The following is a 17557-nucleotide window of genomic DNA, read 5'->3' on the forward strand; positions in this document are numbered from 1 at the left end:
TTTTTGAGGCAACTTTATTTTAAAACAATCTGGTTGCACTAGAAAGGAGGTATGTAGCTGTCACCAAGACGCACAAAGCAATCACACGCAGACAAGAGATTTTCGCAAAGGTCCTTCCGATCCAGCTCCCAGCTGAGAGAGCAGAGAGAAGAGCGCCCCTTTGTTTATTTTTTGCTTTCTATACATTTGTGGGTCTAGCAGAAGATTGGCTTTTTGGGGTTTCCACCCCTCAGCCTCAGTGGCCAGACCAACTGTCAGTTACAATTGTTTTCAGGTTAGAAATATGCAAACAAAGGAAGAGAATGAAAAACAAAGGATTTGTTTATGTTACATCTGTGGGAAAGGTAGAAAACTGCTCTTAATATTGTACAATAACTAAAAAGATCTGACTCCATTTAAGAAAATCAAAAGGCTCAGAAAAACCAGGGTAACATCTAGCCATTTTGGTTCTTCTCTATACAATTATAAAAATACGATGAAGAAAATATGTAAGGAGAAGAAAGAAAGAGAAGGAAAGGACAAGAGTTGATAGTGGGGAGGAAAGATTTCACCACTTGTGGATCCAGCAAAAAAGACTTGATTGTTGCAATTTTGATGTCCATGGTTGGAGTCATCATGGCAGTCTTGATCTGTTGGGGCCAGCACCCACACAACAAAGAGTTTGACAGCTTACATACTTCAGGCTTATGTGGGAATGCCCCAGTACTCCCCAGTGGAGGGGTTTTCTTAGGGGGTCTTTTGATGGTTTGTGGCCCCTTCCAATGACATGACTGCTTCTTTGGCCCTGTTTCCAACTGTGCCCGTTGTGCCTCCTTAGGGAGGAATAGCTTCAGGCCTCTGTGTGAGCACCCAATACCTGCCCTGGGAGGGAGCTGTATGCTGTCAGCCTTATTGGGGGAGAGGAAATTGGTATGATGAAAAGCATTACCCCATCTCTGCAGGATAGGATTCCTAACAGCCTTTTACCTTATCTGGCACAAAAAAGCTTTGTTTAAGACATCAGTCCCATGTTCTGAGGGAAACAATAGTAGAGCTGAACCAGGCCATCCATGCCAAGTTCAGTCCATCACACATTGTTATGTACAATGGGGATGTTATGATAAGCAATATGCAGGACTTGCATTTTACATAATGTAAAGCTACCATTCCCCCTTACATTAGCTTGGTTGTGCCCAGCTGCACGGCCTCTTTGGCTGAACAGCCCAATACCACAAAGGCAGCAAGGCACAGGACAGGTACTGCCGACAGGGCAGAGGGTTGGGAGCAGCTGGAGAACCTGGCTGTAACACCCTGAGGTCTCAGAGCAGTGTGGCACAGAGCTGATGGGGACATGGAGCTCAGTCCTGGGCTGCTGGCAGATAGAAATGCAATGGCTGCTGCTGGCTTGTGTCCTGCCAGCCCTGGGAAAAGGCACTGCCGTGAATTTAAATAACAAATCTACACCTGTATAGCCTGGGTCTCATTCCACCCAAGATACAGGAGTAAGGCATCACCTGTGACAGGATTGCAGGCAAGGTCTGTGCCTGGCCTGATGGGTTACCACCAATCACTCAGAGTCACCTGAAAGCAATGGCACATAGATTCCGGAGATGAGTCAAATACCCCACTGCAATTTTTAGATAAATTAAAACCATTATAGTTCAGAACTTGTTAGACGCCAATAAATAATTAGAAAAAAAAGAAGGAAAATTGCCATAAAACAATCGTGAACTTGTCACTAGAAGCAAGGTGAAAGAATAGGACCCTGAGGCCAGTGTTAAAGTGATGTAACTCCTTTATGCCACTTCAATTGTCAGTAGGCAGTGTGGGGAGTTTTTTGCTGGCTGCAGCTGCTCAGCTGACACTTTTACTGATGGGTGGGGGAATCCTTGAGGTTGCCCATTCATTCTCTTCTTGGTACAGTTACATGGGTCAGCTGTACAGGTCTGAAGTGATACACCAATAAATGTAAGTACCCGTGTCAGGCAAAACAGATTTTCTCAAAACTAAGGATCTGAACTCTGTGTGGTGTTTTGAAAGCAGCAAAATTCAATAATTGGAGAGAATTTCATTATGTAGAAAATGCATAATGAATGGGATTCTCAGCCACGTACCCTTACTCATCTGATGAGAGTGGGTAACTCTTCCCAGGCTCTTTCCTGGGAAGAGTTGCCCACAAAGGTTCACATGTTGCATTTTCATTCAAGAGCAGGACTCAAGTCTGTGTGGACAAACTGTCATTCTCTGTGACACTGCTGGTGCTATTGATTTAGCATCTGTTGCTGCCCTTGTAGAAATCAATATCAGACTTGACTAGTCCTACTTAAAGAAAGGAAATCATATACCTTTCCTCATCCCCGAGATAAGCTAAGCTCAGAGAACACCCACTTTACTCATCTTTGCGTGTTGTGTTCCAGCAATGTGTTCCAGGTTTGCAGCAATGTCTTTCACAAGCTGGAGGCTGCTGATGTTGGGCACCCAGCTCTGAGTGTTAGCACAGTAACTGCTTGCTGAGGGCAGGATGGTGGCCCAGACATGCTGTTCTATCACCAAACTAGCAGACAGCAAGTGTATCTTGGCTGATATAAGAGTAGATAATTGACACAGGCACATAGCAAGCGCTGCTCTGCTGAACTGAAATGAATATTTGAGTGTCCTCCCCACCAAAGGGGACTTCTTTAAACTGAATGACCAAAGATGAGAGAGATGATGCAACGCCACATTTTTAAAATGTCTGCTCCCCGTGAATTGCATTTACATCTCCATCTGCCTTGCCTCTGCCTAGTGGTTTCAGCTTGACAGATTTGATGACTCACATTCTTCAAGGCTGCTTTCCCATTTACTTCACAGGAAATAGGACTGCATGTTGAGAGCACAGAAACCCCTTTCTCCAGGGTGCTCTTACTCAGAATACATTTGACAACCAAGAAGAGAGACAAGTGTGTCAGAAACATCTTCTGAGCTATATTTAGGCTGTGTAAACCCAGCAGGAGATCAACCATTTCTGTCTCACAGCAGCTTGAGAGGTGCTTCTGTGGGGACTTTTCTAATGCAATAATGATTTTAGTATTGACGTTACTAATATTTAGCTATACTGAGTAAATGTACACATACACAAACATACATTTATATATATCAACTGTACACCTACAAATTTTATAAATACATGCAAATATGCATCTTGCATAGGAATGTTCATCTTCTGTACTTAACTTTGTAAATAAGCTATATTTAGTAATTTCTTTTCCCTTCATTTCCCATTACCACACATTTGGCCCAGCCCATCTGGTTACATGTGTTGCTGTCTCCACTGGCATTTTCCAATGCTCAGCCTGCTGCTGAGGATGCTCTGGTCCCACTGGGTTGATACTGCCAGCGAGTCAGGCCCTGCTCGTGGGAGCTGTTCTCTGCATTGTACTTCCAGTGACTCCTTGGCAATAAAACCCAGGGCAGAATTTATCTCTCTGTTGGGGACACACTTTGCACAGCCACTTCGCACATCCTTAGTATCTCTAGAGCTGGCTCCCAAAGCCAGCATTGGACCAGAGGAAAGCAAAGCAGAGATGAAGCTCCTGTCACTTGTCCCAGCCACCAGGTTATCTTCCAGTTAAAAGTACAGCAGGGTTAGAGCTTGCAGGCAGCATTGGGGGAATTACATCTCCAGCTTGAAGCAAGCTTGTCACTGCCCTTGCAGGCTTACATCAGAAGGAGCACTAATGAAAAGCTAAGACTGAGAGCACGAGCCCGGGCTCCTAAAGCCACTGACTGAATGAGAACTGAAGACAGCCTCAAACACACTTGACCTAGCACTGCATTGGGGAAAATTCTTGCCTTTATATCACAGTCACAGAAGTGTAATAATAGGAATAGTGAAAACCCATCTTTAACCTTTCAATCAGAGGGTTCAAGAGGCTCCAGAAGAGCTCATCCTTATTGTCCCTGGCTTACAGTTACAGACACTGAAGCACAAGAAAGTAAAACAATTTGTCCCAAAGCTACTCCAGCTGTGTCTAAACTATCTAATCTAAAGCTGACAATATGCCATAGGTAGGGCACTACCTGCCAGCAAAACCAGGTCAGGATGGTTTTGGGTTCTGCAGGAAAGCTCTCTGAATTCTCCTCCTACTAGAAAAAAAAATATTATTTTTAATTCTGACAGAATCATTGTGGAATATTAGTTAAGGAATGTTTCACTTTAAAGACACATCTTTTCTCATTAAAATCATTTTGCTAAAATACATGCCACAGAGCACATTGGGAATTTTTAACAATATTTTTTGTGACACCTTCCAGTATTTTCTGGCTTTTAATGATGAATATTTCACTGTCTGTAAACAGGCTGTAACTAATGGCAAAACCTTCTGTGTACTTTATTTACAAGAAACAAATCTTCAGTTTTTGCTATTCCCTGAGATGTTAGTGTTTTTTTAACTGGCTTACAACATTGTACAAGCAAAAATAATTATGATTGCCACGCCATTGAGGATCTCGGGGTTCTGCAGGTCAGATTCAAGGAAATGCTGGTCTCCCAATCCTGTTGTCTTCAGTGGTTCTGGATGCTTCTGTGTTTTAATGCTTTACTGATTTGCTGTTTGTTCACAGAATGCATTTGCCTGGTGTCAGTGCCAGCTTCAACTGAAAGAAGTTGTTGGGCCTCCTGCTGCTCTCAAAAGCAAAGAAGTTTACTGACTCTTGCTTAACTCATTTTGCTTTATAATCACAGAGCTCATAGCAGTCACCAGTCTAGCTTTCCACAAACACATCCAGGGACAGCAAAGGCTACAATAAATCTCTGAAAGAGGAATGCATGATTCACAAGCAAAATTTGACATCTTGCATGAAATGAGACAGAAAACCACCCCATAACCACTCCACTGCAGATGGCTGCCTGTAAAGAAAAATTACACATTTAGAAGATTATACCAGCTTCTGCTCTTACAGCTTTCATACCATGGCAATAACCCCATGGCAGTTTACCAGTTCCTGCTCTGGAATAACAAGCTTGTGCCCAGACCCTGAGGCGCACAGCGGAGGAGACAGATGGGTACATTTTGTTGCTGAGGAAAAGAGTTTCTGAGAGCAGTTCAGGAACTTCTTTTGCAAAGTGATGGATGTGTTCATCCATGCAAACTTGGAAAAAGGATGTGCCACAATGGGGGCTAAGAAAACTCTGTACTATTTGTCCTCTATGTACAGTCCTGCAGACTTCACATTGACAGATTTATCCTGTTATTGGAAAGGCTTGAACAATATAAAGGAGTGACTGGATGTCTAGAATAAATTAATAGTCAGGAGAAGGGAAGGCTCCATGGAGATCTTATTGTGGCTTTCAATACTTAAATCAGAAAGATGGAGACAGACTTTTTAATAGGGTGTGTAGCAATATGACAAGGAGTAACGTTTTAAACTAGGTTTTAAACTAGAAGAGGATTGAAAAGAGTTTAAACTAGAAAAGGATATATCTACATTCAGACTAGCTGTAAAGAATAAATGGTCCAGGATAACAAAGCTGAGAATCTGAGAAACCTGCTATCCCAAGTTTCTTCATAGGATGCTTCACATGACAACAGCAGTGGCAGAAGAGTCAAAAGAGCTTCTGTGAGAAGCTTGAGTACCATGAGAATTACTCCAGGGCAACGACAGAGTACTTTAGTGCTCGGGAAGAAGGCATGACGGGTCGCAATGGTGATGGAGGTACTGGAGCATCTCTCCCATTAGGAAAAGCTGAGAGAGCTGGGACAATGAATATAACCTTTCAGCTAGACAGTCAGTGGCTGTAAAAGGAATGGCATTGAACATACCTAATGCCTCTGTCCCCATGCAGTCCCCTGGCACCAAGCTCCCTCAAAAAATCTCCATGTGACCATGTGAAATCAAGGAATCCCCTGTTACGGAAAGAGAACATCAGCCAGAAACACAGTATATATACAGATAGGTACCTCTCCCTCTATATTGAAGATCTTTTCAAAAGTCTCTTTAACTTTTTAACAGGTTTGTCAGGATTTCCCACAGGAGTGTTTCTCTGCAAGCCTTTACTTGTAAGAGTCGCTGGCTTGGCCTAATTTGCTCTAAATCCTCAGTTTCTACTCAGCTGCTGGGGAGGCCTGAGCTCCTGACATAAATCTTTGTTTAAACAGAGTTTCATATTAAAATAACCATGGTTCCCACAAGATGGGAACCGAGGGCAGATCCAAGAGTAAAGTCATGGAATTAGACACTAGGACCTAAAGCTGGAGCTATTTCTTTTCATATTTTCCTTTTACCATCTAGATGCAAGTTTATGTTACACTGAATTCCTGCATAACAACAGAGGAAATGTGAGCTGACAAATGAAATTTCCTCTGCGGGTTTGCTCCTTTTTTTCCTAGCAGACCAAACGTCTCCTTCGGAGGTTCTGGCCCTGGGCTTTAAACAGTTATAGTTAAAACTTTATGGTCTTCTGTTGTAGTGCTTCCTTGGCAAATACATGGTAAAATAAGGATGTCATTTTCACTACAAATGGGAATATTGGATTTTTTATTTTTATCTTAAGCATTGAAACAAATCCGTAAAATTTTATCTAATTTCTTCAAGTCTAAGTAGTATAATTAAGTTTTGTGAGTTATGTAGTGAATTAAAATCTCTAGGGGTTTTATAAATGCTTCGTATTTGGGCTAATAGTAAATTGCGAGATACTTGGTGACCGATTGCACGTGCAAAATCAAAGCAGAGGTCTTCTGATGAGATAACTTGCTAATTTAGCACATTACTTCCTAGCGTTTGGACAGCAGCAGCCTTGGGAGCTGCTGTCATGGAGCAGCAGCACAGTGGCTGCTCCAGCCAGGAAGCCAGCGAGCCCACAGCCTTTGCACTGCTCCTGCCCAGCTGGCTTTGCCTCCCTGCCTGGGCTCCCAGCTGCCTCTCCTCGGGGGGCTCCTGGGCAAGCACTGAGCAGCCTCCTCTTTCTGGGCATTGAAACGCTCTCTCTGTTCACAAAGGTCGCCCACTGCCTTGTTTCTGCAGGCAAAAGCCTTACCCAGCGAGGCAGGAGCCCACAGGTTGCAGCCCTGGCCGTGCAAGGCCTGGGGACACAGGGGGATCACTTGTCCACTGATTTCTCAGGAGAGCTGGGGGGGAGCAGAGCAGGGGTGATCAGGGCAAGGCAGCAGGCGCCTGTGGGAAGTCAAACACGGCCAAAGGCCAATGCTTATCCTTAGCTGGCCCAGTCATTGACTTGTCTCTGCTCCCCTTCACCAAAGTCCACAATCTGTGATATCCCTGCCTACTGAGCCCTCCTCTGACATTCCACCCTATTTCTCTACCATATATCTCTTTTAACATAAAATCTGTTCTTCTCAAAGCAATTCTTACAGATACTGTGCCTAGGTTTCACTGCCTGCTTCTTCATTAACCAGTAACACAGTGCCACAGGAGTAGATCAGTAAATTGAAGAAGTCATTTCTGATTTCCTCACTGCTCCAGCATCTGTGGTCTGGAAGTTTAAATTCAGATGACATTTAGTGCGCTGTCCTGGATCAAAAATTTCTGCCAGGCATGTCTGTGAGACTTGTCATGTGTCTGAAACCTTATTTCTCTGCCAGGGGTTGGTTTGTACCTCTGGTAGAATCTCCGGGGCTGCTCTATGCTGGAGAAGCTGCAATCACAGCAGACTCACTCTGCAAAATGAACCAATGTGCAGCTGGCAGGTGCAAGGGGCAATATTCTCCAGAATCACGCTACTCCTTGAAGCCAAACTGCCAGAGATGATGATGTTGTTATACTCTCTTCTCTCCCTCAGCCATCCTCACAACACCTCACTCCCAGAGCCACAGATCAGGTATTGGTGGGAAGCACCCTGCTCTGCCTCACCAAAGCATCTGCTTGGCTGCAGCTCATCACCACAGCTGCCACAGAAGAGGCTGCAGAGCCCTCCCTGCAATGAGGAAAACAGGGAGAGTCAGCAGGTGCCAAAAATGTTCATCAGCTCTGGAGAGCCAAACCGAGTGGAATTTACCAGCTCACATGCAAGGTACATTCTCCCCAGAGGGTAAAATTGTGCTTATGCACCATTGTCTCATCTTCAGCTTTGCCCACTGAATGTGCTAACATGCAGCTACGGTGGAGTAAAATTAGACTAAAATTTACAGTCTATTTACTACCTCTGTGTGGCATTTATGTGTGTGTGTTTACTCCTGCTCCATGCTAAATGTTAAATAAATCCCTCATTTTCACTGGAGAGCAAGCTTTGCTTTATCCTAAGATGGACACAAATACAAGACTGCCTGTTCCAGAGTACCTAACGCCTCCCCAATCCACTTTCTAACCTCCCCCACCAGTTTCTTGTATTCTCTGGAGTTGACTCCATTAGGAAACTCCCTAGAGACAGGAATACTAATGTCTTCATTGTAATGTTGAAATTTTAAATGTTCCATTTGTTGTTTCTGCTTTGGAAGCCAGAGACCATGTGATAAACGATACCAAATGTGTCCAAATAAGCTACGATTGTGCTGAACAATCTATCAGGTTAGAGTAATAAATGACTACACAAACAGCTAGCTTTAATGATGTTTCCTCTGCAGATTTACAGCAGAAATAAAACCCCAAAGCATTTGGCTCCCAAGCAACACAGACAAGACCTGTTTAACATGGATATCTGATACACACAGACTTTATGGCGTAGAAGTTGGTACACCTGAATGCAAACTGAGGATTTTATGGTATCATTTCCATTTTCTTTCTGCTGAATGTTAATAAAGCAGCAAATGTATGAATAGGATAACATTGTTTCTGTTAGAAGGCTGGCAATCAGCTAATCGACTTTCTGTGTGCACTAGGTAATTTGTATGTGCTGGTCCAATTATGCCTTACTGCTGGAGAATAATGCCTACTATTTAGCAGAATTGTTATTCCAATGACACATTACCTCCAAATGTTTTTGCTAAAATGTCTTCCTCTTGATAACTCCCTTAATCACCTTCTGAAATGTTAATATGCATGTGCCCTTGTGTTGATATATTAAATATTTTTCTTTTAATTAGAGAGTTTAAAGGCAAAAGCTTTATAAATGAAATGGAGTCAACTCTCCTCTACATTAGCCTGAGCCATTTATTTTGCCATCACTTGGGCTGGATGAGGAGCTGTTCCCACTGGCAGGAGTCCTACTGAGCTGTCAGGATGGGCCACTCATCTTCAGCAAGGCAGAGGCAGCAAATTGGCCCTTGTCCTCAGAAAGGCTGTGACTGAAAGGCCACCTTCCTGCTGAGTGTCCTCCAGCACAGCAAACTTGGTCAGCTGAGGCCCCTGCTTCAGGGGCATAACTAAACCACCAATCATAGGCCACAGAAGTTTGGGGGGAATTTAATATGGACTGCTTTATTTAGGCACAGGACTTTTTTTTAATAATCTGAATTATTTTAATAATTTAGTTATTAAGGTTAGTCAGAGAGTTCTGAGAGCTCATTACTTTAGTACAAGTGGGGTTAAAAAAAAAAAAAAAAAAAAAAAAGTTGGAAAATATTTTCTGAAGTACTGTTTTTTCTGTCTCCTGTAAAAATGTTGGGATGATAATACCTGACACATATACAGGAAAAGGGATGTACAAGATGGAAAGAGAGAGGACAGCAAATACATATATGAAATTAGTAAATGAAAACTCAGAGAAAATATAACAAAAATAGCTTTGCAATTTTGTACAGGCAAGCAGCTTGCTTGTATGTTTACCCAAGATCATACAGGTAAAATAAAGATGTTCTATGTGCTATACTTAAACTAAATACCAAGGTCAAATGCCATGGTGCAACACTCCTCTGTGAAATAAGTTTTCATTGACCTTCCTGCATCACTTCTCTCTACCAGGCTGCTTTCAACAAAATGATAAACACTGTGGATAACAGATGCTGCTTTAGGAAACAGGATTTGGGGGTAGAAGCCCCAGTGGCTTTTGTTGAGATATTGAGATTGTAACTTGTCTGATTTTTTTATTAATGTGTCTGTTGCCAGCTGAGTTGCCATACACAAAGAAATTAATTGGGACAAGCATAACCTCTCCTTCTCTGAGGGGTTTCACATTTTTTAATTCAAAGGTAGCAATACAGGCTGAGCATACCTACACTCTGTATCCCAGTTCTTGAGGTTTCTTCTTCAGCTACTGGCTTATACAAGCCTGCCAGCTTACAAGACATCAGGCTCCAGCCAGGCTGCTTTAGGATTCCACACCTGTCTCACCTGCAGGAACCATTTCAGCACTATCTGCGGCCACATGAAAAAACCTGCAGTTCTCCACCTCTGACACTTTCAGGGTGGACAATATGAGTACAGGTAGGTACACTGATTTATTCACCAATTGCAACTATGCCAATTGCAACTGGTGGTATGAAGTTTTCCATGGTGGTATAAAGTGAGGAATTCAGCTCACTTCTTACATTTCCTAGAAAAATATACAATTAAAATGTACTTAGCAATATTGGATCAGTGGGTAAGAACTTTGAAGTAGACAGATTTTCTCCCCTTTTCTTCGGGTTCGGTGTTCTGAAGTCGGATGCAGTTCTTTCTCTCAGCACCAGCACTCCTTGACTGCTGAAACTGTCCTGTTCCTTAAGAATCTTGCAGTAAGAAAGATTCTTGCTAACCACTAAGTCTGACACAGTGCTATGTGAGAGACCAAGCAGAGATCTGCTTGTGTCTGAGCTGTGTTGAGCTGCAAGGTGCTGTTCAGAATTCATTTGTTGCCTGCTGGGAGCCGACAGCTCTGCCCGGCAGCGCTGACTGACCAACGCTCCCTGCAGCTGATGAGTACAGGAAACAGCATTTCTACACACAGTGCACAGCCAGCGTTCCTGGATAGTTATACCAGCTGCTGCTGCTCCTCTCCCCCTCTCACCAGGAGACAGACCTTGACAGTGTTTGTTGACAGGAGCTGCCTTTGGTACACACGTGGAAATGTTTCCGCTAGTTTCAACCTATACATTGATCACAATCGTGAGCTCATGAGGAAATGAAAGGCTCAGAAAAGAACCGGTTTCTATTCCTTCTGATAAATTAATCCAAAAGGTGACATTTTGTGTGTGGTTAAACCAGTTCTGCATAGACTCATTGAATGTCCAGTTTTTCTGGTTAATATTATTAACATCATTCAAAGGGATAAAATGTTATCATTTGTTGCCATTTTGTGTCATTCTGTCATTTGGTATGATTTAGTATGATAAGTATTTGTAACAATGTCAGCCCTTATCCTGGTAACTAGGTCTAATAACAAGATTCCTAAACAAACTATTAGAGAAATTAATCAGAAAATACCTTACCTGCATAGTGCATTAATTATGCATTCACCCAGTGGCAACAATGAAAGTTCAAGCCTTGCCTGAAGTTAGACTTAAGAATCAGCACATACATTTTTAACAGCTTAAAGCTTAAATCACCTTTTATGTAACTTCTTATTGAGAAATAATCATAGCATGGGTCTTACATGTAACTTGCAGACACAGGCATTTATCTGGGTTTTTTTTAATACTTTATTACCGTTTGTTATCAACCAAGGTAACTACACGTCTTTGGATGTGTTGTACAGTCTTTTCTGTCAAGGGTTTTATAATCAGTTTCTGGAATAAACTAAAATTTTTATATTGCAACATGAAATCTAAAACTATCACAAGTGTAGGTAATAGAAATAGAGAAAATATGTTTCCAAAAAGCTTATGTAATAGGATCTGAATTAATCTCAATGATGGACAGGGAGCAGAAATTCTTTTTTACTAAGTTGTCCGGAAAGAACACCCTCTTAACAGTAAGCAGCAATGTTTGTTCTTTAACTATCACAAGTCATATGTAACTAAAAACATTAATCCCTCACTTGTGAGCCTTCACTCACAGCTTTGATGAATAACATATTAATACTGCACAGAGAGAACTTGGAACATTTTCTCATATACCTGTCATGTGTGCTTTGAGTTTATGCTAATTTATTTTATGGAATTAGAGTGCTCCCAGTGGTACTGCAATGAAATCAGTGCAGTTATTGTAATTGGATTTACCTTGCCAGAGGAAAGGTCAGCTTTCAAAGAAGAAGGAATTATTTCACCTTTCCCTTCATGAGCCAGACTCCTCTCTGATGTGTACATATAAAGCCTAAATTTACATCTCCTTTGTTGACTGACAAATTTACTGCATTCTTTCTGGAATAAAAATAAAGAAAGGACCCTGAGTAACCCTTAGCTGAAAGCATTTTCAGGCTGCATTTAGAAATCACTTTACTCATTTCTCAAGTGCAGTCACCCCAAGTGAGGTAAAATGGCTTTTCTAATAGGAAGCGGTGTCAGACAATTTCAAAGCAAAATTTCAGGGGGAATGGAGAGAAGTCAGGCTGTAATTACACCTGGTGAAAATTACCCAGGACTGAAGGCTAATAGACATTTCTTTTTAAGTCTTGCAGGATTGCTTCAGGGACAGAAGGCAGCAGAGAATTCTCATCACTGGATAGGAGCAGATGAAGCAGAACAGAGAGATAAGAGCCAATCTGTCGAAGGGACAGAGATGATGTAAAGGATTTGGCAGTCACCACACAGAGAGTGGGACTGGCTCTGGGTGACCTCCAAACTGCTGAGCAGGGTAACCACTCACTGAGGCACAATACTGCAGTTTTGGGTTGGGCTGTTTGGAGGCCCAAGCCCATCTCTGTGACCCACCCCCATCCCATGGGTCCCTGCTTGCCCACATCAGCCCAAGCAAGCACTTACTCAGGAGTTTCCACATCTCTGTACACAATCTGTCACATGCTCGTGCTCTAAATCTGAACAAGCACATTCATAAATATCCAGGGACCTCAAAAGTCCCCAGGGAAATTAAACAGCCCTTTCTAGGCAGGCTTTGTGGAATCTAAAGTTAAACTCCTTTTTGGAAAATACTGATTTTTCATAAGCAGAATTTATACCATTGTGCTGGGAGGGCAGTTTCACAACTGGCATTCCATGGCTCCAGGTGGGATAACTGAGTGCAGCTGGCAGCTCAGCCCATGTGCAGAATGCAGCTGCAGCCACACTGCTGCTGGAGCCAGTCTTTCCCTCAGGGCTCTGTGTCTCTGTCTGTAACAAGGATTAAACACATTTTACTCGTACATTTTCTGATGGGCAAGGTCAGGTCGGTCTCCGAAATGAGGGGTACTGGATCGTGTCACGCCTGAATTCGAGCGTAAGTGACCCATGAAATTAAAGGAGGTGTTCCGATATTTGCTCGAGACTGCCCAAGTTTCCCAAAGGTAGATTTGCTTGGAAAATGCTAGCTGGACTGAAGAAATTGTTGGTAGGTGGAATAAACACCTGAACTAAAAATATAAAAAAAGTTACAAGTGTAGCTTGAGTCCAGTGAAAGAGAAAGGGGATGGTGGTTTCAGCCTGGTGTTTGTTTGTTTGTTTGTTTTACATCAGAGAACAAGATAAAAACCAAGGAAACAAAAAATAATCCTACAGATGTGCTATATCTTAAAATCTTTGAGGAACTAAAACTCTGCCATCTGGGATTAAGGCAGCTTTTAGGGCACATCAAAAACCAGCACTGTGGTACCTGCAAGGATCTGTCTGTTGGCAGGTTTTGGCAATAATTTGAGTCATCTGAGACACTGTCAGGGGGAAACAGCCTGTGAGGAATAATTGTCTTTCCACAGCTGTGGTCACAGAGGTTATCTTCTGATCCTCCCCCTCAGTATATAGTCTGAGACTGTCTACTATGAGGACATACAAGTCTGCTGCTGCCCAAATCTGAAACCAACTGGATTTGGTGATGTAGTGAGTGAGGGTCCACATGAGTGTGTTGCAGTCTGCCTGTGTTATATGTGACTTTGGAGGGGCTTCCCAAAAATCCCAAATAATGTGACATGGTATCCAGTTGCCTGATCTGTCCCTTGCTAGCTTGATTGCCACTAGGTTTTGGATATGTCCATTGCATTTTTAAAAACTTCCTGAAGTGTCTCCAGCTGTATAGGCATTTGCCTTTTAATAACATTAATACATTCTCAGAAATTAATATAACAGCATCAGAATTTACCAGTCCAATCTTGCTCATTTGATGAATGGGAACAGTTGTACAGCCACTAAGAGACTAAAAATTTCTCAGCCTGAGAGTCTCTAAAATGAGAGATAAGAATTACTTTTTGAACACAAAAACTGCATATGAGTGGTGCTTGCATCAAGAAAAAAAATCTACATCAGCTTTCCAATGTCCAATACAATTATATCAAGCACTGACTTTTTATCACGAGTAAAGGACCCTCTATGAAAACGTGTCCATGCACCATTTTAATCTGAATGACAAGCAGCATAGCAAGCAGTGATTTCTCCAACCTACCACTCCTGCTTGGTATTTGGGGCCATAGTCTTGATATCAGCCCAGGGTACAAAGCAGATATTTGCAGGAGAAAGAAAATGAAACTTAGCATGAAACTGTATAGTACAATTCTTTTTGCCAGAAACGATGTTAATACCTGCCCTGTTAAAGTGCAAACATTTCCTTACATCAAAGTTTATGAAGCACGGAAGATAATCTGCTGAGAAATGAGATGCCTGGCAGCAAGGTGAACAACTGGCTTCTTGTCTGTTCTTTACATAAGGCTCTTTATGTGCTCTACTCATTAAAAAAGTAAAATTAAGGGATTTTGAAGTTAGCAATTGCATGTCTTAATTGCAGGTGCTTGTTTAAAATACAAGCACTAAGCCAGGAAATCCTTACGTAAGAGCATTATGAAAAGGTTTCTGGCATAGATAAACTTAAGTTACATGACGCTGATATTGATGTTTTCTTGGGCGTTCTATAACAGTGTTTTCAGAGAGAAGTTTCATTAACCTATTGAATTACTCTATTTGATCCAAATTCTAAGTAGTTAGTTTAAGCATTTATCTTCTCCTGCTTCTTATTTTCTACCAAAATAAGTGTTACCTGGATTTCACAATTCAGATTTACTCATGCCCAGTTAATGTAGGGCTCTGTCAGACAGCTAAGGAATTAAGAATATGGTGGCTTGTACTTTGATCTGGTTCTGTTTTGGAGCATCCCAAATCTTCAAGTCCTATGTCAGGTTACATGTCATCAACAAAAACAAGTATCAGAACAACTCTGAATTCCGGTAATCTCTTCATCTCACCCAAGGAGATCTGTGGCCCTGAACAGCCAAAGCATTCCCTCTTGCATTCTCAGCATCTTCTCCATAGTCTAGAATAGTTGAAGTCTACATGCTCAACACCGTTACTCCCTGAATTTGCTTGCAGCCTGCACTGGCACAAAGGATTTCACTGAAAGGAAAACTTCCTGCTGTGCCTGTAAAACCCCTATTTCCCAAAAAGCATCGTCCCAGCAGGCAGTGTACTGTGGCAGAGTGCCTAAGAGTACCCCCTGAGATGATACTTTTGGTCTTCTGCTTTCTAAAACGTGTCCACAAGAATAAAATCACCAGCTATAAGCTCAAGGCATACTGTTGGGTAAGTATGGGACCATTAATGTAACATCCAATCATTCTACAGAAGCTTATTGTGAACAAAATGTAGCTGAAATGTTCCAAAATGCATTGTAGCACATTCTCACGATCAAGATTTTCTTAGCAGGTTAAAATTTATAACACATTTGCAATCAGCTTTTATCCTGGCCTCTTCAGAGTATGTAACACATTCCCATGATACAGAAAACAAAAATTCAGGATTGCATTTAGCCATATTCTATTATAAAAGCTGCTGCATGCCAAGGCAAAGCCTCAAGAACACTTGACTGGCCTGTCACATCTGTTAGTACTCAGTGGCTATTGTTTAACATCTGGTTATATTTTTCAAGAGTTTTCATTCAATCCTTCTGTGAACCAGCCATTTGACTGGTGTTCACAATGGGTACAGACTCATCCAAGCTGGTAACAGCAGTGAGTAAACCCCAGAAGTGACATGCAGAGATGCCTCAGTCAGCTCTGTGGGAGCCATCACTGCGACCAGGAGCAGAGTCAGCTATGCCAGCATGTGCTCTGCCCTAGCTGGGCAGATTTATATGGAACTCACCAACTGAGATGTCTGTCCTCTGTCTGGGTTTCTGCTCCTGGCTATGCCATGGTTCTTCAGCCCTTCTAAGCTGAAAACATCCTCAAGAACGGGTGAGGGAAGAACAACTGCACAATAGGAACTCACATCACTTCAACCCAGGTGCCTCCATTCAGCACAGCGTGAAATCAGTCAGTCCAGCTTGAGAATAGGAATAGAAGATGAATGATGTACAAAATCTCTGGACACAAATATTAACTGACTTGTCCTGAAACTGCTGGACAAGATAGTGAAAAAAAATCACTGCTTCCTGTCTCTGGCAAAGTGGGACTGAAATTAAGCATTTGCCTCCCTTGCAAGTAAAGAGAGACATATTACAATGCAGTGGCCAGGGGCAATATCCTACACACTCCTTACTCATGTAATGATTGTTCTTTCCCCGTCAGTTTTGACTCAAAACTAAAGCGTGACTTTCATGTGTGTCAGTTCCTACAAGTGACCACTGTGTGATTAAACACAAGAATGCAGCATCTGCAAATGTAGACAACTCTGATCCCCAGAGAACTGCATCTTGCAGTTCTAAATCATGCCACAAAAAATGTGAAGACAGCGATTTGATGACCCCCCCCCCAAGCCTTTTTGTCTCCAGGCTGAACAAACACAGCTCACACAGCCTCTCCTCATACATCACATTGCCCAGCTTCCCAGCAGGCTTAGTGGCCCTGGGCCAGATAAGTCACAGTTTATCAACTGTATCTTGTCCAAAACTGAACACATTGCTCCCAACACAAGCTCATGAGTGTCAGAGACAAAGAATTAGTATTTTCTTTGCTTCTGCTGGATCAGTTCTGCTAATACAGCCCAGAATGTGGTTGGCTACCTTTGTCGCAAGGGTGCTCTGCTGACTCTTTTTTGACTCAGCCTCCACAGCTACCAGGTCTTTTTTGGCAAACCTGAGAATGGAATAAACTTCAAGAGCCTTCAAAAGGAATCCCAAGGAGAATGATAAAATGTTTCCTTCTTATCCCTAGAATCTACACTTCGATGAGTTGATACCCTCAGGTAACATCCCCATTTCACATTAGCTCCTTACTCCTGAGCATGTGCTCAGCCATGTGAGCAAACAGCCCCTGCAGCACTGTGCCAGCACAGCACAGATAACATTGCACTGATCCATTCCATAGGACATGATGTGGACTATAGAAACACAGCATCAAAAGCTGACCATGCCACTTCCACAATCCCTGCATAAATCAGCATGGATTTGGGAGCTGTGATGAGATGGACTGTGAGGTCTGCCTGCTCCCATTGCTATCCAGATGGGACAGTCTTTAAGATCATCAAATCAACCACTAACCCCGAACTGCCAAGCCCACCATTAAACCATGTCCCTAGAGCGCCACACCTATATGTATATTGTATCTATATCTATATGTAACCACCTCCAGGGATGGTGACTCAACCACTTCCCTGGTAAGCCTGTTCCAATGCTTGACCACCCTTTTGGTGTATGCATTTTTCCTAATATCCAATCTAAAACTTACCTGCTGCAACTGGAAGCAATTTCTTTTCATCCTCTTGCTGTTACATGGGAGAAG

Source organism: Hirundo rustica, chromosome 4 (assembly GCF_015227805.2).
Source record: "Hirundo rustica isolate bHirRus1 chromosome 4, bHirRus1.pri.v3, whole genome shotgun sequence".
In the NCBI taxonomy this organism is placed as follows: Eukaryota; Metazoa; Chordata; class Aves; order Passeriformes; family Hirundinidae; genus Hirundo; species Hirundo rustica.